Source organism: Eubalaena glacialis, chromosome 2 (assembly GCF_028564815.1).
Source record: "Eubalaena glacialis isolate mEubGla1 chromosome 2, mEubGla1.1.hap2.+ XY, whole genome shotgun sequence".
NCBI lineage: Eukaryota > Metazoa > Chordata > Mammalia > Artiodactyla > Balaenidae > Eubalaena > Eubalaena glacialis.
In genome coordinates this window covers 38,337,219-38,362,910 of record NC_083717.1, presented here as the reverse complement: position 1 = coordinate 38,362,910, position 25,692 = coordinate 38,337,219, and the positions used below count along the sequence as shown (strand labels likewise).

The window sequence follows — 25,692 nt, the reverse complement described above, 5'->3', positions numbered from 1 at the left end:
CCCTAACCCCCTGCAGTGGAAGCACAGAGTCTTAACCACTGGACCGCCAGGGAGGTCCCTGTAAGACCCACTTTTGAACGAGGGTCTTGGTGGCCATTCCCTTCACGCCTCTCCGCTCTGGGCAGTGGACCAGAGCTACAGTGAGGCAGCTTTGCAGGTGTGAAGTCACTTTAGATTTCCAAAACACTTTCACACGCGGTGCCTTATTTAAACCTCATGTCACACCTACCTGTAAGACAGGTAGGGCAAGATCAGAAGCCCCGTTTTATAGATGAGAAAATCGAGGCTCCCAGAGGCTTAAGGAACTTGCCTAAAGTCATATGCGTCATAGGTGCTGACCCAGGACTGGACACTTAGGAAGCTCTTTCCAGTACTCCAAGCCAGACATGAGAATGCCTTAAAAGAGAAAAACCCACATTCCGAACCCATTTTTCCATTAGGTCATGTTACAGATGCGCAGATATTCAGAATTATTGCGTGAGGGGGTAGTACTCTGATCTCCTAGGTTCTTTTCTGCTTGGTTTTTCTTTTTTTATCTCATTTTATTTTATTAAAAAAAATTTTTTTATTGAAGTATAGTTGATTCTAAGTTTTTCTAGAACTCTATGATATATGTGTTACCCTTAAGTCATATTCAGGGGAACTCTAAAATTTGCCCTTTTTCTTGGCTGAGAAACCCCAGTTTCTTCCCTGCTCTTTAGTAGTGCCTCTAAATAGTACCTAGTACCTAGTGCTTAGTGTGTAAGTACATAGTACTTCGTACTCTGCATAGTCGTATGTCACACCCAGTTTCACATATATTCAACTGCAGATGAGGCTCAGAGAGACAAAGGGACTTGCCCACCAGGAAGGTGGCAAAGGCAGGTCTAGAACTCAGCTGTAGAACCAGCTGGCCTGACTCCCAGCAGAGTGTCCTGCCCACCATGCTCATCTGCATGTGAATTCACTTCCAGCTGCACGGAAGATGGAGTTCTTCAAGGCATAAATGGTTCAAATCCTAAGGCCATCTTTAGATGCCTTTATTAAGCTCATTAAGAGTTTATTAAAGTCCTGCCATGGCCTTCTGCTAGGTCTTGCAGCAAGAGAGGGAGGAGATGAGAGGCTTCCAGCTGCACCCTTACGATGGAATACATGGCGGCTCCTCCAAAGGAGGACTATACTGATTGGTAACTTGATTTGTATGTGCCTATGTGGCCGTGCAGGCGTACATAGAGTCAGTTTGGAAAGATGTACTTCAAAATGTCAATAGTGCGACTTCCCTCGTGGTCCAGTGGTTAAGAATCTGCCTTCCAATGCAAGGGATGCGGGTTCAATCCCTGATCGGGGAACTAAGATCCCACATTCCATGGGACAACTAAGCCTGCGCACCACAAATAGAGAGAAGCCCGTGCGTCGCAATGAAAGATCCCGAGTGCTGCAACTAACACCCAATACAGTCAAAAATAAATAAATAAAAATAAATAAACATTAAAAAAAGAAAAGAAACCAAAATGTCAATAGTGGCCTCTCTGGTGATGGCCTGCTGGGTGATTTCCACTCTCTTTTTATGCTTTTTGGTATTGTCTGAGGAAGCGTTTCCTTTATAATCAGAAATAATAATAATAAAGCTGTTTTCATCTTAAAAAGGAATTGAGGAAAGCCATTGAAGAGAAAGGAATGGGAAGAGCTCTTGATAGACACGTGACCAATGTTTTCGGTCAAATCACTCTGGGAATGGAATGCAGGAAAACCTGTGTCAGCCACTATTGGACCCTCTACTTGGGGGCCATTCAAAATACGAATGTAATAAGGAGTAATTAGACATCTTCCTATGAATGAGGCCAGCACTTATAATCTTCTTGGTACTCTCTTTGAACAGCTCTCATCTTTCTCAGACTCCAAACGATTAATGTCACAGCCCTTCCCAAAGATTGTGTAGTGGCTCTCAGAAGAAAACTGAGAAGTGAGAGGACTTGTTTATGGATAATTGTCTGAGTGAGTCAGAACTCAGTCAGAGAGCTCTGGAGTTTCCAGGCCGTTAACTTATCTGCCTGAACCTATGAGTCAGGATCAGTCCAGCCCAAGTTGCATGTGTACGTGCTTCCCTGCCCTGCTCTCCCAGGCCAGCTCCCAGCCTTCACACATGCACACGCACAGGCTCTCACCAGCCTCCGCATCTGTACATCCTGAGAAGGGTGCAGGCACCCTTGGCTTATTCATCTCTCTCTAGGAGGTGCCCACAGCCCTCTTGAGTGCTGAGCTCAGGCTGTAAACTAACTAACGACAAGATATGAACCAAAAAGGGAAAGTAAATAGTAGTCCTTCCTTTCCCAGAAATGTTGCAACAGCCTAGCCGTAGCTTAGAGCATGTATTTTGTGAATAACCAAAAACAACCTATATGTCTGTCAATAGTGGTCAGTTGTAAAACATTATGGTATATTCAGAGAATAGAATACTATACAGCTGTTAAAAAGAATGAAGTAGGGACTTCCCTGGTGGTCCAGTGGTTAAGACTGTGTGCTTCCACTGCAAGGGGCCCCGGTTCGATCCCTAGTTGGGGAACTAAGATCCTGTGTGTCGCTGTGCGGCCAAAAAAAAAAAAGGAATGAAGTAGACTTAGGTAAAGTGACATAGGAAATGGTTAGTTTTAAGAATAAGAGGGACGTTTCATAGCAGGGTGTATATTATGTTCCCAATTGTGTGAATGTGTATTATGACTTTTTTTTTTAATATTTATTTATTTATTTATTTGGCTGCGCTGGTCTTAGTTGCGGCGTGCGAGATCTTTTTTTTTTTTTTAACATCTTTATTGGAGTATTGCTTTACAATGTTGTGCTAGTTTCTGTTGTATAACAAAATGAATCCGCTATACGCATACATATATCCGCATATCCCCTCCCTCTTGTGTCTCCCTCCCACCCTCCCTATCCCACCCCTCTAGGTGGTCACAAAGCACGGAGCTGATCTCCCTGTGCTATGCGGCTGCTTCCCACTAGCTATCTATTTTACATTTGGTAGTGCATATATGTCCATGCCACTCTCTCACTTTGTCACAGCTTACCCTTCCCCCTCCCCATGTCCTCAAGTCCATTCTCTACATCTGCGTCTTTATTCCTGTCCTAGCCCTAAGTTCTTCAGAACCTTTTTTTTTTTTAGATTCCATATATATGTGTTAGCATACGGTATTTGTTTTTCTCTTTCTGACTGACTTCACTCTGTGTGACAGATTCTAGGTCCATCCACCTCACTACAAATAACTCAGTTTCGTTTCTTTTTATGGCTGAGTAATATTCTATTGTATATATGTGCCACATCTTCTTTATCCATTCATCTGTCGATGGACACTTAAGTTGCTTCCATGTCCTGGCTATTGTAAATAGTGCTCATGCGAGATCTTTAGTTGTGGCATGTAGGATCTTTTAGTTGCGGCATGCAAACTCTTAGTTGTGGCATGTGGGATCTTTTAGTTGCGGCATGCAAACTCTTAGTTGTGGCATGTGGGATCTAGTTCCCTGACCAGGGATGGAACCCGGGCCCCCTGCGTTGGGAGCATGGAGTCTTAGCCACTGGACCACCAGGGAAGTCCCACGACTCTTATTTTTTAAATTATAAATGGATATCTTCTCAAAGGATAAAAACTACAGAAAAATTTAGACTAAGACATGAAACTCCCCATCACCACTTGCAGCAGTCAGGATAGGCTAGGTTATGATGTGGTAACAAACACCTCTAAACATCTCTGGCTTAAAACAACCAAGATTTCTTTCTTGCCCATGCTTAAATTCCCAACGTGGCTTGCATAGGCTCAGCACTTTGTAGTCAGCACCTTAGTCATCATTAAACTCTTATGATGCCACCATCCCAACGTGAGGCTTCAGGGCTCACCACTGCAAGGGAAGAATGCATGAGAACTGCACACTGGTTCTTGAATGCCTCCCCCAGAAGGGACACGTGTCACCTTCCCTCACATTTCACTGGCCAGAGCAAGTCACGTGGCTACACCTAACTTCCAGACAGTATGGAAGTATAGTCCTCCTATGTATCCAGAAAAAGAAGGGAGCTGGAAATATTGGTGAGCCCTGGTAATGTCTACCACCCACCCCAAACCAGCTGCATCCTTCCAAGCCTTCGTGTTTACATTGATATACATAGTAGTTCTACAGTAATTTAAAAATAAAACACAGGTTTGTTAGTCAGACAGACCTAGCTTTGAATCCCAAGTAGGTTATTCACCTGCTGGGTTCCCTTAGACAAGATGCTTGATCTGCCCAAGACTCAGTTTTCTCTCCTGTACCTGCTTCCTGGGCCAATGCAGGCATGAAATGTAGTAGTGTAAATGAAACCTTTAATAAACAGTAGCTTACAAAAGTAGTGATGTCTAACTAGGAAATAAAGAGTACTTGAGGGTGGTTGTTTAGAGGGCTGGAGGTGGGGTGTACAAAGAAATATGGGAAAAGATAGCCCCTTTCCATCTATCAGAGTTTTTTGGGGGGGCCACACCCTGCGGCATGCAGGATTTTTGTTCCCCGACCAGGGATCAAACCCATGCCCCCTGCACTGGGAGCACAGGAGTCTTAACCACTGAATCACCAGGGAAGTCCCTATCAGAGTTTTCTAGGGCAATATCTGGACCAGTTTTTCGTGTATCCCATGGCCCCAGCTGTGCTGTGGGCTGGGAGAGAGGAGCATCTTATTGGCCCCAGCAGTAGCTGCCTGCTGAGATGCAGCAGTGGATCAGGTGCAAAACAGCTGCCCTGCGTCAACCAGCCCTGTTCAGTCGATCTGGGCTCTGCTTCTTCCCACCCTTGTCTTCCCAAAGCTGAGTGTGCTGTTGAAGAGAATAGCTTTCTAGTTAAAGAAGGACCAGCCTTCATATATAAATATGTTGTTTGAAGAAATAACAATCATCACAGCTTTTCTAGAGGATAATCTGGCAGCATGTATCAGAAGCCTTAAAAATACACAGACGCTTTAATCCAACAGTCCACAGTGAGGAATTTATCCTAAGAAAATAACAGAACAAGTGAATAAAGATGGATTTTTATTGCTCATAATGAAAAATTGAAAACCTAAATGTCTAGACATAGGGGATTAAACAAACTATAGAATGCTTCATTTATCCAACTATATCTAGACATGAAAGGATGTCTATTGTCCACTGAAAAGTTATATGGAAAAGAGCAATATGTATATAAAAGTGTAGATAGATAGATGATCGATAGATAGATAGATAGATCGATCTCCTCTGATCTCATTGTTGAAAAAGTATATAGTGAATTCCCTGGTGGTCCAGTGGTTAGGGACTCTGCACTTACACTGCCAAGGGCCCAGGTTCAATCCCTGGTTGGGGAAGATCCCACAGGCCGCACTGCATGGCTAAAAAAAAAAAAAAAGTATACAAATATATACCTTATATATGCTTTGACATTGCAAAAGGATAAATGCCGGAATATTAGCAGTTATTTCCTCCAGGGGGTGGGAATATGAATTTTTTTTTGTTTGTGCAAAGAACATGATTAAGTAATAAAAGACAAAGTTATTTAACTGTGTCTCTTTTTTTTAAATTAATTAATTTATTTATCTTGGGCTGCGTTGGGTCTTCGCTGCTGTGCGAGGGCTTTTGCTGGTTGTGGCGAGTGGGGTGTGGTGGTACTCTTTGTTGCGGTGCGCGGGCTTCTCATTGCGGTGGCTTCTCTTGTTGCGGAGCACGGGCTGTAGCGCGCAGGCTCAGTAGTTGTGGCGCACGGGCTTAGTTGCTCCACGACATGTGGGATCTTCCCGGACCAGGGCTCAAACCCGTGTCCCCTGCATTGGCAGGGAGATTCTTAACCACTGCGCCACCAGGGAAGTCCCTATTTAACTGTGTCTTCAGCAACTTTTCATTATCAATCAGTGCTTAAGGTAGTCTGCTCACCTCTGGAGGGGACTGGGCCCTTGGCTGGGAGTCGGAAAACCTTGGTTTGTGCTGTGTGTGACCCTGGGCAAGCTACCTGGGGTGGGAGGTATTTGTACAAACTTTTTACAAATAGATACAGACACATAGAAAGGACCCACATTGTGCCCGAGATCCCACAGCTCAGGGCACCTGAACTGGATTCTGAACCGAGGTTTCCTGATACTGGGTTAGGATATTCTTACACTACCTTACAGCCACCCCTCTCTGAGCCTCATCTCTAAGGTGACAGGGTCAGAATACAGTCCCTTCCAGCTGAAAAGATTCAATGTCCACACGAAGTTGCCCCTCCCCCCCCATTCCTCGTGCATCACGGGCCCAAGCAGTTGGTATGCGTGCCCTATTTGTCAGATGCCAGCCTTCCCCAGGGGAAGGGACTCCAGGCTGGGGGTTGGAGAGTTCTGGCCTGCCCAGAGCCATCTAGAGGGGGCGGGGGTGGGTGTACTCTTTGGCCAGGCATCTGGCTGGCTGCCTACAGAGCCAGGCGAGAATTGCCCATGAGGGCTGGCTGGGGGCCGAGAACTTGTTGTCTTTCCCTTTAAACAGACACAGGCTGTCTGTTGAGATTCTGGAAACATCTGACCTTTTGCAGAGCATCTCAAGAGTCGTCATGGAGGGCTGGAGAGAGGTCCTTCGCTTTCTGTAAATGCTTTAACCCTTTCCACACAACACTTAACAATAATAACAACAAAAAAGATCAGTTGCCGGTGAGGAACTAGAAAGATTTGTTGGGCCTGTTTCCTTTGGGTTGTCTGGGGGAGTTAAGTCATGCCTGGGGGCAGAGAAGAGACTTTTAACCCAAACATATCCTGCATCACTTTCTCAGCTCCTGGTCTTGGGGGCCAGAGCCTAGAGGGAGGTGAGGGGCTAAAAGGAGAACAAAGAGGGCCTGGGACTTCAGGGCAGAAGCGGGAACTGCTCCTTTGACTGACTGAGCAATGTATTCCTTCATACTTCCTACAAAGGTTTACATTTGTTTACAAATAGGGCACCTGCTGTGTACCAGGCACTGTGTGAGGCAACACAATGGCAGCACAAGGGCAAGCAAACCCAGACAGAAATGTCCCATGCCTTCGTGGAAGGCTTATTTTCTGGGGGAGTAGGCTGTGATAAAATAATCATAAGCACAATGTCAAATAGCAATAGGGTTAAGTGCTGGGAAGGAGACAAGCCGAGCTGAGAGTGTCTGATGGTGGGGATAGAGTTTAGGAAGGTCAGAGGAGGCTTTCCCAAGGAGACCTTGAGCAGGGGTCTAAAGCTTCTCTGCTTGGGACTTCCCTGGCTGTCCAGTGGTTAAGACTCCACACTTGCAGTGCAGGGGACCTGGGTTTGATCCCTGGTCGGGGAACTAAGATCCCACATGCCACGCGGTACAGCAAAAAAATAAATAAATAAATAAATTCCCACTAAAAAAATAAGTAAAAAATAAAATAAAGCTTTCCTGCTTGAAGACTGAGCACAATATCTGCATACAGCACTCAGAAGTTTGGTAAAATGCAGAATCTTAGTCCCCAGCCCAGGCCTGCAGAATCTAAATCTGCATTTTAACCAGATCGCCCAGGTGATCCGAGTGCATGTGAAAGTCTGAGAAGTGGTGCTAAGGGTTGAACTAGGAGTCACCAGTCTCTGTACAGCTTAAAACTGGAGGAGAACCTTCCAGGTAAGAGCCCTGGGGTGGGAGGGAGCAGACAGCGGGATGGGAGTCAAAGGCTATTTGTGTGCGTATATACAGTGGACCCTTGAACAATAACAAGGGTTTGAAATGCGCGGTTCCGCTTCTATGCAGATATTTTTCAATACATATGTACTACACGGTCTGCATTGGTTGAATCTGCGGATGCAGAACCATGGATACGGAGGGCCAACTGTAAAGGAGGGTTTTGGACGGCTCGGGTGGGCACCCCCAACCCCCATGTTGTTCAAGGGTAATATTTTTTTTAAGTGGGAGAGACTTGGGCACGGTTAAAAGCTTTTTTTTTTTTTTTTTTAACATCTTTATTGGAGTATAATTGCTTTACAATGGTGTGTTAGTTTCTGCTTTATAACAAAGTGCATCAGTTATACATATACGTATGTTCCCATATCTCTTCCCTCTTGCATCTCCCTCCCTCCCACCCTCCCTATCCCACCCCTCTAGGTGGTCACAAAGCACCGAGCTGATCTCCCTGTGCTATGCGGCTGCTTCCCACTAGCTAGCTATTTTACATTTGCTAGTGTATATATGTCCATGCCACTCTCTCACCCTGTCACATCTTACCCCTCCCCCTCCCCATATCCTCAAGTCCATTCTCTAGTAGGTCTGTGTCTATATTCCCGTCTTGCCACTAGGTTCTTCATGACCTTTTTTTTTTTTTCCTTAGATTCCATATATATGTGTTAGCATACTGTATTTGTTTTTCTCTTTCTAACTTACTTCACTCTGTATGACAGACTCTAAAAGCTTTTAGGAGTAAACCAGTGGAGAGGGAGGGAGTGGAGAGGAAGTACAGTGAGGGGATAGACGGAGGAGGAGCAGTTTCTACAGTGTAGGTTTCTCAGCTTCGAATGCAAGCTGGCATCACCTGGGGAGCTTAGAAAATGCTGACGTCTGGGCCCTCCCCTAGAGGCTCTGATTCAAATGATCCGCAGGTGCAGCCAGCTTCCCCAAGTGACTCCAATGTGCAACCACGGGGAAGTGGGGGGACACCACTACTGTGCTGGAAAGAAGTCTAGGAAGTGGAGGGCGATGATGGAAGGTCCTCAGATTTAGACGTATGATGTTATTACCAAATGTATTTGTACCTATAGCCATTGTATTTGTGTGGGTATGTTAAAAAGCACTAATTTGTTGTGTTGAAACATTTAAAATAACTGCATTGGTTGTAACCTGGTTTTGTCATGCTCTCTACCTAGCACAAGACTACCACCCTTTTCCTGAAAGTAGCCTGGGTCCCTCTCAATGCAATTAGGAAAAAGATAAGGGAGACCCCATCCGATGACTTCTATTCTGTATGTGAAGTAAAGGGAGGGTGTTGGAAGCTTGGGGAGAAGGTTGAAGAGAGTTGTTACAGAGAATGGTACAGAGAGGTGACCACAGAAATGAGTAGGACAGCCAGGTGGTGGTGAGGGTCCATCTGGTGACCTGGACTTTGCAGTGGAACCTTCTGCCCTGAGTGACGCTCCCCAGCCACTGCTCAGGAAGAAGCACTGAGAAGGTGGATCACAGAGCTCATCCATGGCTTTTGCCAGACAGTGAAAATATAGCAGCAATAGAGTTTAGGGAATTGAGACAATAACGCTGTTGCAATGGTGAATCGTGGACTCTAAGTTGGGTAAGGAGGGAATGAAGAAAGGGGAAGGAGAAATAGGATGGGGAAGGAGAAATAGGATGGATCAGGAGAAGGTAGAGATGCTGGTGAGGTCCAAGAAGGGTCAGAGGGAGTCTGTTAAACCAGAAAGCTGGAAGGAAAAGAGACTGTGCCAGAGAGAGGGATGCCTGAACTGAGGACCTTGGTAATGGAGCCAATTACTGGCAGTAAATGGGAGTGGTGGCTGAGGTGAGTGGGGGACGGCACTGGCGATCTGAGAAACCAGATTTAGGACATGTCTTCCACATGGATGCTGAAGTCATTAAGGACAATTACAGGACTTCAGGTGAAGAGAAGGATGGGGAGCCACGTGCCAAAGTCTCCAGTGACTACAAGGGAGTGGCCAGGAGGTGGGTGGGCAACCTCAGGGCATTTACCAGAGGATGGAATAGTGTGGTTCAGGAGAGGCATGGGGATATGATCATGAAATGTGTGGATGGAGCCTCACGTCCCAGGAGACCTGGGAGAGGTAGGGGAGGGGTGCAGGATGGAGGACAGCCAAGAAGTGCAGGGTATTATGGGAGATGCCAGTGAGGTAGAGAAAAAACTCAGTGAGGTAAAGGTTTTAAGAATATGGCAGTTGTTCTCAAAGTTTGCTTTCTCCGCCTGCAGCAGTGGCATCATCTCATCACTTAGGAACTTATTAGATATGTAAATTTTGGGGTCCCACCTGAATCAGCTGGGTGGGGCCCAGAAATCTGTGCTTTTTAAAAAGAAAAATTTATTGAAGTATAGTTGATTTACAATGTTGTGTTAATTTCTTCTGTACAGCAAAGTGACTCGGTTATACACATATATACATTCTTTTTTTATATTCTTTTACATTATGGTTTATCATAGGATACTGAATATAGTTCCCTGTGCTGTACAGTAGGACCTTGTTGTTTATCCATCATATATATAATAGTTTGCATCTGCTAATCCCAAACTCCCAATCCTTCCCTCCCCCACCCCCCTTCCCCCTTAGCAACCACAAGTCTGTTCTCTATGTCTGTGAGTCTGCTTCTGTTTCATAGATATGTTCATTTGTGTCATATTTTAGATTCCATATATAAGTGACATCATATGGTATTTGTCTTTCTCTTTCTGACTTACTTCACTTAGTATGATAATCTCTAGGTCCATCCATGTTGCTTCAAATTGCATTATTTCATTCTTTTTTATGGCTGAGTAATATTCATATATATATATATATATACATATACACACACACATACATAATATATATATATCCACATCTTTTTTATCCATCCATCTGTCAATGGACATTTAGGTTATTTCCATGTCTTGACTCTTGTAAATAGTGCTGCTATGAACATAAGGGTGCATGTGTCTCTTCAAATTATAGCTTTGTCTGAGTATATGCCCAGGAGTGGGAAGCAATCTGTGCTTTTAACAAGCTTTTTGGTGATTTTTATACATGTTCAAGTTTGAGACCCACAGGAATATGGTATTGGGAAAAGTGATTCACTTTATGGAAAAAAAAGAACTGAATCTCATGAAATCTATCATCACATGAAAAAGTGAACTCCATATGGATTAAAGACCTAAATGTGTCCAGAAAACTATGAAGTTAATAATGTAGGGCTTCCCTGGTGGCGCAGTGGATAAGAATCTGCCTGCCAATGCAGGGGACATAGGTTCCATCCCTGGTCCGGGAGGATCCCACATGCCGCGGAGGAACTAAGCCCATGCACCACAACTACTGAGCCTGCGCTCTAGAGCCTGCAAGCCACAACTACTGAGCCCACATGCCTAGAGAGAGCCTCTGCTCTGCAACAAGAGAAGCCACCGCAAGGAGAAGCCCGCGAACCGAAATGAAGAGTAGCCCCCGCGCACTGCAACTAGAGGAAGCCCGCATGCAGCAACGAATACCCAACGCAGCCAAAAATAAATAAATTTTTTAAAATCTTTTTAAAATTAAAAAAAAAAAGTAAAATGTTAAAGATGTTAAAGAATATCTTTGTGACCTTGGGGCAGGAATTAACTTTTTTTTTATATATATAAATTTATTTATTGATTTTTGGCTGTGTTGGGTCTTTGTTGCTGCTTGCGGGCTTTCTCTAGTTGCGGTGAGCGGGGGCTACTCTTGGTTGTGGTGTGCGGGCTTCTCATTGCAGTGGCTTCTCTTGCTGCAGAGCACGAGCTCTAGGCATGCGGGCTTCAGTAGTTGTGGCACACGGGCTCAGTAGTTGTGGCTCACAAGCTCTAGAGTGCAGGCTCAGTAGTTGTGGTGCACGGGCTTAGTTGCTCCGCGGCATGTGGGATCCTCCCGGACCAGGGATCGAACCTGTGTCCCCTGCATTGGCAGGCGGATTCTTAACCACTGCGCCATCAGGGAAGCCCTACAATACATCTTGCAAGAAGGCATATGAACAAAAGCATAAATTAAACACCTTAAAATGGTAGCCTGTGGGGGGAGGGGTGGAAGGAAGTGGAAAGATAAAAGGAAATGAACAGCCACATTAATCAGGGACCCTGTGCAGACCATGGTGATAACATGCTGTGAACTGAGAAGGTGATTAACTCAAGCCTCTCTGCACCTGAGGTCCCACAGCCAGGAAAGGGGGTGGGTGGAGGGGGATCAATAACGTTAAAGATAAGGCCTTTTTTCAGTACATTAAAGATGTTTCTCTTTTTTTCAATAAAAGGCTGGAAGAAGGTTGGAGGAGGAGGACAGGCAGGAAAAGGAGGTGGGCAGAAAGGGCAGAAAAAAGAGGAGGGAGAAGAAAGAAAAGATGGAGAGAGAGAAGGGGGGGCGGGTCATGGACGTGGACGGCATTCTTTCCTGGGGGCTCTGGGCTGGACTGGAGACGGAAAGGGTCAGGGTTGCCTAAAGCCCTCTGGAGCTCTGAGGCCCCACGGGGGAGGCCTATATTTCAGAAGCTCCTCTGAACAACCCGGGCGCAGCAGGACACGATGTGCTCCGTGTGCAGGAAACTCAGCAGTGCTGATTTTTGCATATCTTCCTGTCCGCCCCACCAATCCAGTAGTGTGTGGAAGGCAGAGTTAATAAAGTGATTGGACTATTTTTAAAGCCATTTGCACAAATAAAGTGCACCACCTTAGCTGTAAGCACAGCGACCACCAATTGGAGACTGTGAGTAGGAAGGAAGAATACAAAGAACAAAAGGTAATGAAGAAGTATGTAAAGCCTTATTGATAAGGATGCTCGTCTGGACATTATTTATGATAATGAAAAATTAGTAAAATAAGTTAAATGTCCAATAGTAGAGACTTGGTTAAAAATGTATGCCACATTCATACAATAGAATACACTAAAAATGAAGGTATGAGAGAATTTTTGATGTTACGGAAAAATGTCTGTGATATATTGCTGTCCTAGGGAAAAGTCACAAAGAGCATGCACTGAATAATCTTTTTTTCCAAAAAATGTAAATGTATAACTGCATAGAAAAGAGACAGGAGTATCTTCACCAAAATATTAACAGCAGTAGACTTAAGATCCGTGCACTTTACAGCATGTAAATTGTATCTCAAAAAAAAGTTTTAGAAAATATCAACACTAGTGGTCTCTGGGTAGGGTGATATTTTTCATTGTGTTTATGAAAAAACTTTATGGTAGTAAATATGTGGTCACTTTTGTAGACAGACAACAGAATAACCACTTCTTTCTATGTGTGGAAGAGCATTCTGTGGGGAGTCTGGCAGTCCCTTACCCCACTCTGTCTAGAGGAGAGGCAGCAGAGAAATGGCGGGCACTTAAGCCTAGCCTGGCCTGGGAAGAGGCTGGCACTTGGCCTCTGTTTTCACCAGCCCGTTGACCAGCCAGCTCTGGCCAGCTCAGCCACTTACACGCCCAGAACTAGTTGTTTCAGGAACTGCCCTGAGAGCTGCTGTTGCTTTCCTGGAAGATAGGAGAGCCAGGAGGCAAGGGCTGGAGAGGGAGGAGCCAAGGTCACTTGATAAACGCTAGACACTATTTACAACCATATCTCTCACCCCTCCCGCACATCTCCTCGTCTCATTTCGCTCCCACAGCGCGGCCCATGGCAGGTTAAGGGATGCGGTGAGCAGCATTTCCCGCGGGTGGAGACGTGGGTGGTTTCGTGGCGGGTGGCTCTGCGGCTCGGCTCTCCCTTGCCTCTTACTGTAAACAATGCTACCATTATTGAGAGCTGACCATGTGCCAGGTGTGTGCCTACATAATTGCAATTTCTCACAACCCTGTGAGGTCCCTACTGTTCTGAGGCCTACTTTCCAGATGAAGAACTCGAGGCTCAGAGAGGTTAAGAAACTTGCCCTAGGTAACACAGCCAGGTGGGTGGTAGTAGATCGGTGTCAGTAAATTGGCTTTACTATGCATGCGCAGGTAAGGGGAACCAAATTTGGTTCAGCAACAGATCTAGGGTAACAACCCGGCCCTCCGGATTCCAGCTGGCGAGATTGCCCCCTGCGGGGCCTAAGTCAGGCCAGGCAGAGGCTCCCAAGGTCAGGGAGGGGGCGGCCCCATAGGCCCCACGGCCTAAGGGAGCCGCCGAGCCGTCGCGGGGACAAGTCCCGACTAGGACTAGTAGCGAGCCTAGTGTCGCCACCAACGCCCGGGGGCAGAGGCGGGGGACTGCTGGACAGCGGGCGAGCCCCGGAGGGCGCCTCTGGACGATTCCATCAACACAGGCGAGGCGGGGCTTGGCGGCAGCCCTGCATTTCCGGGGACGCAGCGCCGGACCGAGGGTATTCGTGGGGACATCCCGGATCCCCAGGGAGTCGGGCCGGCCTGGAAGCAGGGACGAGTCTGGGGACACTCCGAGAAGAAGGGCTGCGCCGCCGCGCAGAGGTGACCCTGTTGTGGGCGGTGGTTCCGCGCGGGCCGTGAAACTCAGGTAGGAGCAGAGCACAGCACGGTCGGGAGCCGCGGCCCCGGGAGGAGGTGGAGGGAGCGGAGGCCACCCCGAGGCAGCCGCCGCCCCTGCCCCCCACCTCCCGCCGGGCCCCTCTCCCAAGAGGGCGCCACCTGCACGCTCTGATGGGCACCGGCGCCCGCCACTGAGGGAGCCTGTTGTCATGGCAGCGCAGGAGGCTGGGCCCACGTTCCCATGGCCACCCGGGGCCTCTGAGCCAAACCTGCAGCTGAGAGGCAGTAAATCCTGGCCCTGGAGGGAGATCATTTGGAATTTGGGAAAGGCCTGGGTCCCTCCTCAGAATGGTCTGGGTATGACCTTTGAGTTAGGCTCTTTGACATAGCTTCTACTCTCTGAGCGACAAAGTGGACATAGGGGTTAGGAGGGAAAGGAAGTTGGGGTCCTGGAAATGAGGCTGCTCTAGTGGCCTCCCTGGAGCCATTCTGGTCTGGCAAAAAGACTCAGGGGCCCTGGGTCACCTGGGTAAGGTCGTCAACCTCTGCTCACATTTCCTGACCTGTAATGTGAGTATGTCATTTGGTTTATGAATCACAGGTTTCTTGTAAGGGTCGAATGCCATAAGGACAGGGAAGCACACAATCCAAAAAAAATTTTTTTTCTCTGTAGATGGTTTAGCAGTGGAAGAGATTTAGAAATCCAGCCGGTCCCACCCCCTTATTACCATAGGAGAAAAGGGATCCAGAGAAGTTAAATTACTTCCCAAGATGACAGTGAGTTGGGAAGGTCAGGATTTGAACCCAGTCTCCTGACTTCCAGGCTGTGACTGTTTCCTCTGGTGGTTATTATTACTGAAGCTCAGGGAAATCTGCGGTATGTCTCCTTGCAACCCGGGGCTCAAACTTTTGGTGACAGGTGATCTAAAAATACGGACATTGGCAGCAGGTGAACCAAAGATGGGAGATGGAGGCTGGCACCTTGAGGAGAGCTGAAAGAGCCTCTCTCTCTGGTGCATAGGTCCTATGCCTTGGGGCTCTTGCTTTAATGTCGTATCTGACAGGATTGCCCTAAATTAATCCCCAGGAGCCAAGCATTCAACAGCTTTCCCAAATACCATCTCTTCTGAAGTCAACAAATCTGTTGAGACTGTGTGAGCAAGAAATCCTTTGGCTGCCCTAAAGCAGGGAAGTGGGACTTCCCACATCAGTGAGGTGCCTTTCCTTTGAAAAGGTTATGAGGAAGGTGGACAAACAGATCCAGGGAGGAACACTTGAATGAATCATTTGGAAATGATTTGAGACAGTCAACTAGAACAGAAAACTCATTTATTCATTTAGTAAACATTTACTGGGTGCCTGCTATTTCCAAACATTTACTGGGGCTGGAGATTAAAAACCTGAGTTAGGCAGGTCTGGTCCCTGCACTCAAGGAGCTTTTGGAAGAGATGGGAAGAGAGGGATGTGATGTGTAAATGAGTATTTCACTATAGCATCATGAGTGACTTGATGGAAATCTGAGCAGAGTACCGAGGGAGCTCAGAGGAGCAACTCTGGAAATCAGTTGAAAACAGCACGATTCTAGCCTGTGAAGCCTGGGAGCACTTCTGGTGCTCTGCCAGGTTGGCCTTTTGTTGGAGACAAAGGAATAAGTGAGTGAAAGTGTCTAAAGAAATGTGGACAAGGGTGGGTATTCTCTGGAAAGAAGAGTTTAAGGAATCTTGATGAACTGGAAGCTCTGTGAAGGCAGAACCATGTCAGTTTCCTTCAGCTTCAGTGATGCTTAGAAGGCAGCAAGTGCACAAGAACTATTTGTTGAGTGAGTGAAAGAAGGAAGGGAAGAAGGGGAGAGGGAGAGAGGGAGGAAAGAACAGCAGCTTATATTATCAAGAGGAGGATGGCTATAACTTGAGACAAAACCCTGGTTGAAATTCTAACTATATGTAGAGCATCTACATGAGGTTCTGGATTCAGATCCAGTTTCTGGTCCTAATCCTAACTTACCACTTATGTGACCTTAGCAAGTCCCTGAACCTCTCTATGCCCCATTTCTCATCTGTAAAGTGGTAGTATCATAATTCCTGTTTCATCCTGTTGTGAGAATTAAATAAATGACTGGTTGTAAAGAACTCAGCACAGTGGCTTGCTCATAGTAAGTGCACAATAAATGTTAGCCTTATAAATGTCAACTTTGCTTTAGGTGGAATAGTTTGCCAAATAATTCATGTCAAGGTTATATAACTACTCCTAAATGAGGTATAATTTCTTTTTACCTGATAAAGGCTAATTCTGAAAGTTCCCTTTGTCTTCAGACTAACACACCTCAAAGAAATTATTCTTTGCTTTTTTTTTTTCATGGGGAGGAGGGCAACAATCTTTTTGAAATCAGTTGAAAGCTCAGATCCCTCTCATCAGAAGTGGCGTATCATTCTTGGGGTTCACAGCTCACTGAAGCCGACCCTGGTGGTTAAGGGGCTCCCTGCTTTGTTCCACCGCTCACAGGCTGTAAGGAAAGAGCTAAGGCTCTTAGATAAAGAGTTTGAGAGGAGCAAGGCGGGTCTGCTCCCTTTCAGGGGGCTTGTGGGGTCCCTGTGGACTGGGTGGGTCAGGCCCCAGGTCCGGGCCCCTTAGAGCCCCCTCCTTTGCTAGAGCCAAGCTGGGCCCACTCAGAGCCTTGTGGCATCCTCCAGCCTGACACTCAGCACATAAATGGTGCTGTCAGGCGTCCCAGGAATCTCGGGCCTAGGTAGCTGATATGTAAGATCCCTGTCCAAGCATGGATCTTTGGTGCCTCCCTCACATTGGCTTTCTGCAAGCGTTGTCTCCTGGTGCCATTGCTTTAGGGTGGCAAGTGGGCACACCACCAGGGTAATGCATTCCTCCCTCCATCCTATCAAAGCAGTCTTTGGAGCCACAGGAAATCAATGGAACCCACCTGTTCAATCCCCCACCTGATGGGCTCACCTGTCTAGGCCCACTCTCCGCAGGCAGTGCTGGAACCAAGAGCAAGGCTCTCTGTCTGGGAGAAAGAGTCGTAGCCACCAGGTAACCTAAGGTGACTGGGAAACTGCAGAAGTCAGAAAGCCCCTCTTCTTTGGGAGGGGAGAGCCTTGGTCCTCTGGAAAGGAAGCTTAGTTCCCTGGGGTGGAGGAAGGGCCTTGGCTGGGTCTTCTTTCCCTTCATGTAGCAATGGCCAGGGGTCTAGGGCTCAGAGTAGGATTTAAGGAAGAAGAACTTGGGGGCAAATGGAGAGGTAGATTCCTGGTTTCTTGAGATCTTGGGAATGCAGGGGCCTCAGGTCTGATAAGCCAAACTAGAAACCAGACTGTGTCCTAGACCCTTACGCTTCTCGCTCCCCATCCTTACCTGGCCTAGAACATCTACCTCCCACCTGTGAGTGGCTGCAGTGGTTTCAGGGGAAAGAGAGTCTCTGAGCAGTAATTGTGCCCCTGCGATGTGACAGTTGCCAAGCATCAGCCAGGCCAGTTACCCAGGGTCTCCAGGCCCCTTTGGGGAGCAGGCCTGCGGGCACAGGCAGACAGACCCTCCTGAACTTGTCTTGGGGGCAGGGACATGACAGTGGCAACTTTGTGTTCTACCATGTCGAGGCAGGGACAGGCTGAACCCTGCTGGTTGCACCACAGCCCTGTGGGGTAGGGGGAGCCCCTCCCAGGGAGTGGCCAGCTCAGGCCCCGACAGGCCCCAGCAGGGGTGGCGCTGGGGAGGGAGGCAGGCTCTTCACCACAGTGGGCGCACCTGGGGCCTGGGCTGGGCGGGACGGTTCCTTCTCCCTGTAAGAGTTGCAGCCTCAGCACTAGGTTTGTAGGAGGCGGCTGAACCTGAGCGGAGAGCCCAGAAGGGGGTCCTCTGGGTTGGGCATCTAAGATGGTCATGGCCACTTTTAGGTAATGAGGTGAACCGATAAAATAATGTGCATTCACCACAGGCCAGCGCTGCCAGTCACCTTATGTGCACTGTCTCATCAGCTCTCCTAACAGCCCAGGCAGTACTGTTAGCGTTCCCATCTCACAGATGAGGAAGCTGAGGCTCAGAGAGATCGTATGGCTTGCTCACAGTCCCCAGAATAATGGATGGTGCTGAGATTCTCCTTATGGAAGAACTGGTGTGTTCTTCCCCTGGATTTTTTTTTCTTTTTTAGTTTTTGGCCACACTCCACGGCATGTGGGATCTTATTTCCCCCCGACCAGGGATCGAACCTGCACCTCCTGCATTGGAAGGCAGAGTCTTAACCACTGGACTGCCAGAGAGGTCCCCACCCCTGGATTCTAATCACTTGGCAAAGCAAGCAACATAAGGGACCAGTGGAGGGGCGTGCAGTTTGGGGAACAGAGATGAGGCCATTTACATTTATTGACAGACCCTGGTTAAAAGCCACCTGTGAGATTTGAAGGCAGTGTTCGTGCTGGCCCTGTGAATGCCCTCTCCTGCAGAGGGCACTGCCCCAGGGAAGCTCCCGGCCCCCCGGGATCTGGAACTCATTGGCTGACTTAAAAGCACACACAGGGTGGGCCAGCTGGTGTCACTTCCTCATCAAAATGTATTGATGCTGCAGCCAAGCCACGGCCAAGCCCCGGAGGAGGAGACAGCAGCAGCGTGCCCAGCCAGTGCAGGTGGGGAGCTGCAGCTGCAGGTTGGCATGAGAGGAGGGCTCAGGGCTACGAGGGGATGGTAGCAGGGGTCCAAGGCCCGGGGAGCTGGGCCGTAGCCAGTGCGTGTCTTCGAGGCCTTACCGGGCAGCCTGCCAGCCAGAACCCGGGGATGGGAGGAGCTTGAGTGCTACTCCAGGAGGAGGCGGGTGGGACCTTGGGTTCAAGCTCCGCTGGGCTTGGCAGGAGGCCCCTCCTCCACGGCCAGCAAACAAAGCAAAGCCATGGCCTCCAGACTAGAATTGTGGGGGCTGGAGAGCCAGGCTCCGCTGGGTGGGAATGAGAGCTGGCAGGCCCGGCTGGGGGCAGCCTGGCAGGGGGCAGCCTGGCAGGAGCCATGAGTACCCAAGGACAGGGCTGGCCTGCACCTGGACAGAGGCTGTACCTATAGATGATTAGTGAGTATTGATGGCTTGAGAGGCTGACTGTGGTCTGGACTGACCATTCCACTGCCAGCACTTGCCCTGAGCCTACACTGCGTGTTTCCTTTGTGCTGAGCAGTTTAGTGAGGCAGTGGACTCATGTGTTCATTTGCTTTATATTTTTAGCCATGCTTCCCTTTATTTTCTTTCTCTTGTAGCCTTTCATATTTCTCTTCACTTTCTCCCCCTTGTATAGCTAGTCTCATTTTCTTCTTTCACCTGATTCTACAGGTGAGGTGTTGTTTGTTTGTTTTTTACCTTTCAGTCTCTTTGTTCCCCCCCACCACTGGCATGATAACAGGTATAAGGTATACGTTTACATATAGGGAAATGGACAGATCTTAAGTGTACAGCTCGAGAAATTTTAATATTTGTATACACTTGGGAAACCAACATCCAGATCAAGATATGGAATATTCTTGTCATCCCTAAAGTTTCCTTGTCTGCCTATGAGGCACGTGGCCCTGTTTTGTTTGGCTTCTTTGCATGTACTCCTATGTGCGTTTTACCTCTCATTCTTGCGTTTTTATCCTTCTTATGTGTGTGTTTGTGTGTACGGGAGAGACAGAACCTCAGAGAGAGAGATAGAGAGAGAGAGAGAAGGAAGGAGGGTGAGGATGGATGGGCAAAGGCTGTGTAAGTGTAGACAGAGAAAGGGCCAGACTTGATGCCTGCATCTTGCTGGCTGGGGGCACAGAGGAAGTGTTGCTTTTCTCTTTGTCTCTTTTTTTTTTTTTTGAATTTTACTTTATTTATTTTTTATACAGCAGGTTCTTATTAGTTATCTGTTTTATACATATTAGTGTATATATGTCAATCCCAATCTCCCAGTTCATCCCACCACCACCACCCCCGCCACTTTCCCCCCTTGGTGTCCATACGTTTGTTCTCTACATCTTTGTCTCTATTTCTGCCCTGCAAACCGGTTCATCTGTACCATTTTTCTAGGTTCCATATATGTGCATTAATATATGATATTTGTTTTTCTCTTTCTGACTTACTTCACTCTGTATAATAATATTCACTTCACTTCAGTCTCTAGATACATCCACGTCTCTACAAATGATCCAATTTCGTTCCTTTTTATGGCTGAGTAATATTCCATTGTATATATGTACCACATCTTCTTTATCCATTGGTCTGTCGATGGGCATTTAGGTTGCTTCCATGACCTGGCTATTTTAAATAGTACTGCAATGAACATTGGGGTGCATGTGTCTTTTTGAATTATGGTTTTCTCTGGGTATATGCCCAGTAGTGGGATTGCTGGGTCATAAGGTAATTCTATTTTTAGTTTTTTAAGGAACCTCCATACTGTTCTCCATAGTGGCTGCATCAATTTACATTCCCACCAACAGTGCAAGAGGGTTCCCTTTTCTCCACACCCTCTCCAGCATTTGTTGTTTGTAGATTTCCTGATGATGCCCATTCTAACTGGTGTGAGGTAATACCTCATTGTGGTTTTGATTTTCATTTCTCTAATAATTAGCGATGTTGAGCAGCTTTTCATGTGCTTCTTGGCCATCTGTATGACTTCTTTGGAGAAATGTCTGTTTAGGTCTTCTGCCCATTTTTGGATTGGGTTGTTTGTTTTTTTTGATATTGAGCTGCATGAGCTGTTTATATATTTTGGAGATTAATCCTTTGTCCGTTGATTCATTTGCAAATATTTTCTCCCATTCTGAGGGTTGTCTTTTCATCTTGTTTATGGTTTCCTTTGCTTTGCAAAAGATTTTAAGTTTCATTAGGTCCCATTTGTTTATCTTTGTTTTTATTTCCATTACCCTAGGAGGTGAATCAAAAAAGATCTTGCTGTGATTTATGTCAAAGAGTGCTCTTTCTATGTTTTCCTCTAAGAGTTTTATAGTGTCTGGTCTTACATTTAGGTTTCTAGTCCATTTTGAGTTTATTTGTGTGTATCGTGTTAGGGAGTGTTCTAATTTCATTCTTTTACTTGTAGCTGTCAGTTTTCCCAGCACCACTTACTGAAGAGACTGTCTTTTCTCCATTGTATATCCTTGCCTCCTTTGTCATAGATTAGTTGACCATAGGTGCATGGGTTTATCACTGGGCTTTCTATCCTGTTCCATTGATCTATATTTCTGTTTTTGTGCCAGTACCATATTGTCTTGATTACTGTAGCTTTGTAGTATAGTCTGAAGTCAGGGTGTCTGATTCCTCCAGCTCCGTTTTTTTCCCTCAAGACTGCTTTGGCTATTCGAGGTCTTTTGTGTCTCCACACAAATTTTAAGATTTTTTGTTCTAGCTCCATTAAAAATGCCACTGGTAACTTGATATGGATTGCATTGAATCTGTAGATTGCTTTGGGTAGTATAGTCATTTTCACAATATTGATTCTTCCAATCCAGGAACATGGTATATCTCTCCATCTGTTTGTGTCATCTTTGATTTCTTTCATCAGTGTCTTATAGTTTTCTGAGTACAGGTCTTTTACCTCCTTAGGTAGGTTTATTCCTAGGTATTTTATTCTTTTTGTTGCAATGGTGAATGGGATTGTTTCCTTAATTTCTCATTCTGATCTTTCGTTGTTCGTGTATAGGAATCCAAGAGATTTCTGTGCATTAATTTTGTATCCTGCAACTTTACCAAATTCATTGATTAGCTCTAGTAGTTTTCTGGTGGCATCTTTAGGATTCTCTATGTATAGTATCATGTCATCTGCAAACAGTGACAGTTTTACTTCTTCTTTTCCAATTTGTATTCCTTTTATTTCTTTTTCTTCTCTGATTGCTGTGGCTAGGACTTCCAAAACTATGTTGAATAATAGTGGTGAGAGTGGACATCCTTGTCTTCTTCCTGATCTTAGAGGTTTCAGTTTTTCACCATTGAGAATGATGTTGGCTGTGGGTTTGTCATATATGGCCTCTATTATGTTGAGGTAGGTTCCCTCTATGCCCACTTTCTGGAGAGTTTTTATCATAAATGGGTGTTGAATTTTGTCAAAAGCTTTTTCTGCATCTTTTTATACTCTTTCCAAGCCACCCCCTGAGCTCTTTATAAACACCGGCATTCTGGCTGAGAAAGACTTGCCTACAACCCAGAGTGGCACAGGGGAGCAGGAGACACAGCATTGGCTTGGGAACCACTCTTTAGCCCACGGGACATCAGCTCAAATGAGGTTTTTCTCTGTCAGTCATCCTCCTGTTTTTTCCACTCTGGGGAGAACAAATTAGCACACTGACGGAAGACAGTGGAGCCCACAAGGCCTGAGGCCACCATGCTGGGGGCATGGGATAGAGGGCTCATCTCCAGGCCAACAGTTGGGTCCCTCATTTTGTCTGCCCTGTGGAGATCCTGCTTGAGTGCCATGCTAGGCAGTGGGGTTTCCAAAGACAAGACCCGTTACTGTCCTCAAGGGGCCTGCCACCGAGTTGGCATAAGACACACTTGAAGCATCTGAGCAGCCATGAGCAGGATATAATTAACCACCAAGCGAGTCTACATCAGCCCCTGCCTCATCTCATTGGAGAGGAGCATAGCAGTCAGACAACCCATGTGTTGCCAAGACACTAGGGCAAACCAGCCTTGCTGTGGCAAGGCTGAGAAGCTACCTGACATGGAAATTCAGGCACTCAACAAATTCTAATTTACCACATGCCACTATCAGGCCCTGTTCTAGGTAAGAGCAGTAAGCAGAAGATAGAAGGAAATGCTATGGCTAGTACCTTGATTTCAATAAGATTTCTTGCAATTTTTTTCATATTATTGTTATTATTATTTTTTTGGCCATGCTACGCGGCTTGTGGGATCTTAGTTCCCCGACCAGGGATCGAACCTGGGCCCTCAGCAGTGAGAGCATGGAGTCCTAACCACTGGACCACCAGGGAATTCCCTCATATTATTCTTATGGATAATATGAAGAAATGTGGACTGAATGGTACAGTAAGGAGGATACATAGCTAATTGTTCAACCTACAAAGGATATTGATCAGTTTCAGCCTGGATGGAGGTCTCCAGTGGGCTCTGTTTTTGGCCCTGTCTCACTCAGTTCCGCCCCCCACCGCAAATTTACAAAACACTGATATAAAACACCCATAACTTTCTATATTAACCAACTGTTAAAACTTTGCCACAGTAGCACTCACACTCTTTCTTTCTTTTTTTTTTTTTGTTTATTTATTTATTTATTATTTTGGCTGCGTTGGGTCTTCGTTGCTGCGCGTGGGTTTTCTCTAGTTGCAGCGAGTGGGGGCTACTCTTCGTTGTGGTGCGCAGGCTTCTCATTGCAGTGGCTTCTCTTGTTGTGGAGCATGGGCTCTAGGCAGGCGGGCTTCAGTAGTTGCAGCACGCGGGCTCAGTAGTTGTGGCTCGCAAGCTCTACAGCACAGGCTCAGTAGTTGTGGCGAACGGGCTTAGTTGCTCCGCGGCATGTGGGATCTTCCTGGACCAGGGCTTAAACCCGTGTCCCCTGCATTGGCAGGTGAATTCTTAACCACTGCACCACCAGGGAAGTCCCCACACTCTTTCTTTCTAATACATACACACAAAGAACATGCTTGTTTTGGCTGAATCATTTGAAAGTAACTTGTAGACATCATGATACTTCACATCTACAAACCTCAGCAGGCATCTCCAAAGAACAATGACATTCTCCTAAGAACACAATACCATTATTATAACCTAAGAAAATGAACAATAATGCCATAATATCATCTAATACACAGTGCGTGTTAAAATTTTCCCAATTGCTGTATGGCTTTTTTTTTTTCTGCAGGATTCAAACAAGGTTCACATATTGCATTTGATTATCATGTCTTTTTAGTTTCCTAACCTAAAACAGTTCCCCTGTCCTTTTTGTCTTTTCATCAGTTTGACCTTTTTGAAGAGTCCAGGTTATTTGTCTTGTAGAATGCTGGATGTGTCTGATTGTGTCCACATTATTAGATCTGGGTTAGATGCTTTTGCTACAATGGTTGATGAGTTGTATATTTCTTATTGCTTCGTATCAGGAGGTAAATGATATCAGGTAGTCCCACTACCAGTGGTATTACTTTTGGCCACTTGATTAAGATGGTGTCCACTGGGGGAAAAAAAAAAAAGAAAAAGATGGTGGCCACCAGAGTTCTCCCTTAGAGAAACATTTTCCCACTGGTAATTAGTAAAAGTCATCTGTGGGACAGATTTTGAGACCTTGTTAATATAGTTTCCTAAAAATCTGCCACCCAAAGGTTTAGCATCCACTGATTATCCTTGTTTGAATCTTGATTTTCTAAGTCTACCATTTCTTCTACATTTATCCGGCAGCACTTTTCTACAGAGAAAAGCATCCTTTCTAGCCCTTATCTTTCTCTGTCTGTGCTTCGCCGAGTTTTACTGTGGACTAATGGATTGTTTTATTTTGATGCATTAGAATCCATTACTTCATTATGCTTTCTGTTGCTCAAATTGTCCCAAGTTTGGTCATCCAGCTGGCCCTATATCCTTTTGACATGACCCCATTAGTCTTCAGTCACTTCCTTGTTTTCCGGCCCAACACAACGTCCCAGGCTCACCTTGTACTTTCCCTTTCATTTCTCCAGGGAGTCCTGGAACCTTTTATTGGAGAGTAGTATTTAGAAACCAAGAAGTGGGTTCTAGGTCTGCTCACCTAATATTTTTATCAATGATTTTAATACAAGGTCAAGAATGCTTATTAGATTTATAGATGACTCAAAACTGGGAGAGCAAGCCTAGTGTATAATAGAATCAATATTCAAAATGACCTCAGTAGGATGAAATCTGGACCAGAACCAATAGATTTAAAGGAGATCAATACAAAGTCTTGTGCTTAGGTTGAAGAAGTTAATTGCCTAATTTCTGGTTTGGGGGAATCCTAGACCAAAGTCGATATCATAAAGTAGCTCTGGTTGTTTGTTGACATGTACCAGCAGTATTCCATGACTCTCAGGCTGCATTCATTCATTCATTTGTTCAGCCAATACTTACTGAGGGCCTACCATATGCCAGGCACTGTTCTAGAGGCTAGGGATATGTTAGTTCCCTTCTCAGTCAACATTCTTGGGGGTGAGAAGGCGGGTAGGGAGTTCAGACAATAAAGAAAAACCACAACAAATAAGCAAATCATATAGTGTTTTAGATGATGAGGGCTTTGAAAAAACATCTCAAGGCAAGGGGAATATTGGGGGAAGTTCTGATTCTTCAAGAAGGTTATCTTTGAGGAAAGATTTGACAGAAACAAGGGACTCAGTCACTTTCTGGAAAGAGTGCTCCAGGCAGAGAGAGTAGCCAGGGCAAAGGTCCTAACACAAGAGTGTTCACAAGTGTGCCTGGGGTAGAGTGAATGGGGGAAGAGCAGTGGATGATGCAATGGTGGTAGGGGTGAGGTAGCCTACGGCCTTGCAGACCACTGTAAGGAACCACTGGAGGGTTTTGAGCAGAGGAGTGCCATGACCTGACTTTGGTTTTGAAAAACTCCCTCTGGCTGCAGAGTTGAGAAAAGATTGTAAGGGGCGCAAGGGTGGAAGAAGGGAGACCAGTTAGGCGGCC

At 46.2% G+C, this 25,692-nt stretch overlaps 1 protein-coding gene and 1 non-coding gene across 7 annotated transcripts in view; both read left to right on the top strand.

The window, feature by feature from the left end:
* SEMA4B (semaphorin 4B) overlaps nt 1-25,692 on the top strand; it is a 101,626-nt gene that overhangs the window by 48,960 nt on the left and 26,974 nt on the right. The window contains exon 1 of one of the 6 annotated variants that reach the window (XM_061179930.1): nt 13,214-13,310. The exons of 3 other annotated variants lie outside the window; for them this stretch is intronic. The gene's annotated coding sequence lies outside the window, so the exon portion shown is untranslated. 2 more of the 6 variants (XM_061179934.1, XM_061179929.1) reach the window with 2 other exon arrangements.
* Nucleotides 5,259-5,332, top strand: TRNAV-UAC (transfer RNA valine (anticodon UAC)). Its single transcript has one exon. It is a non-coding gene; the product is annotated as a tRNA-Val (tRNA).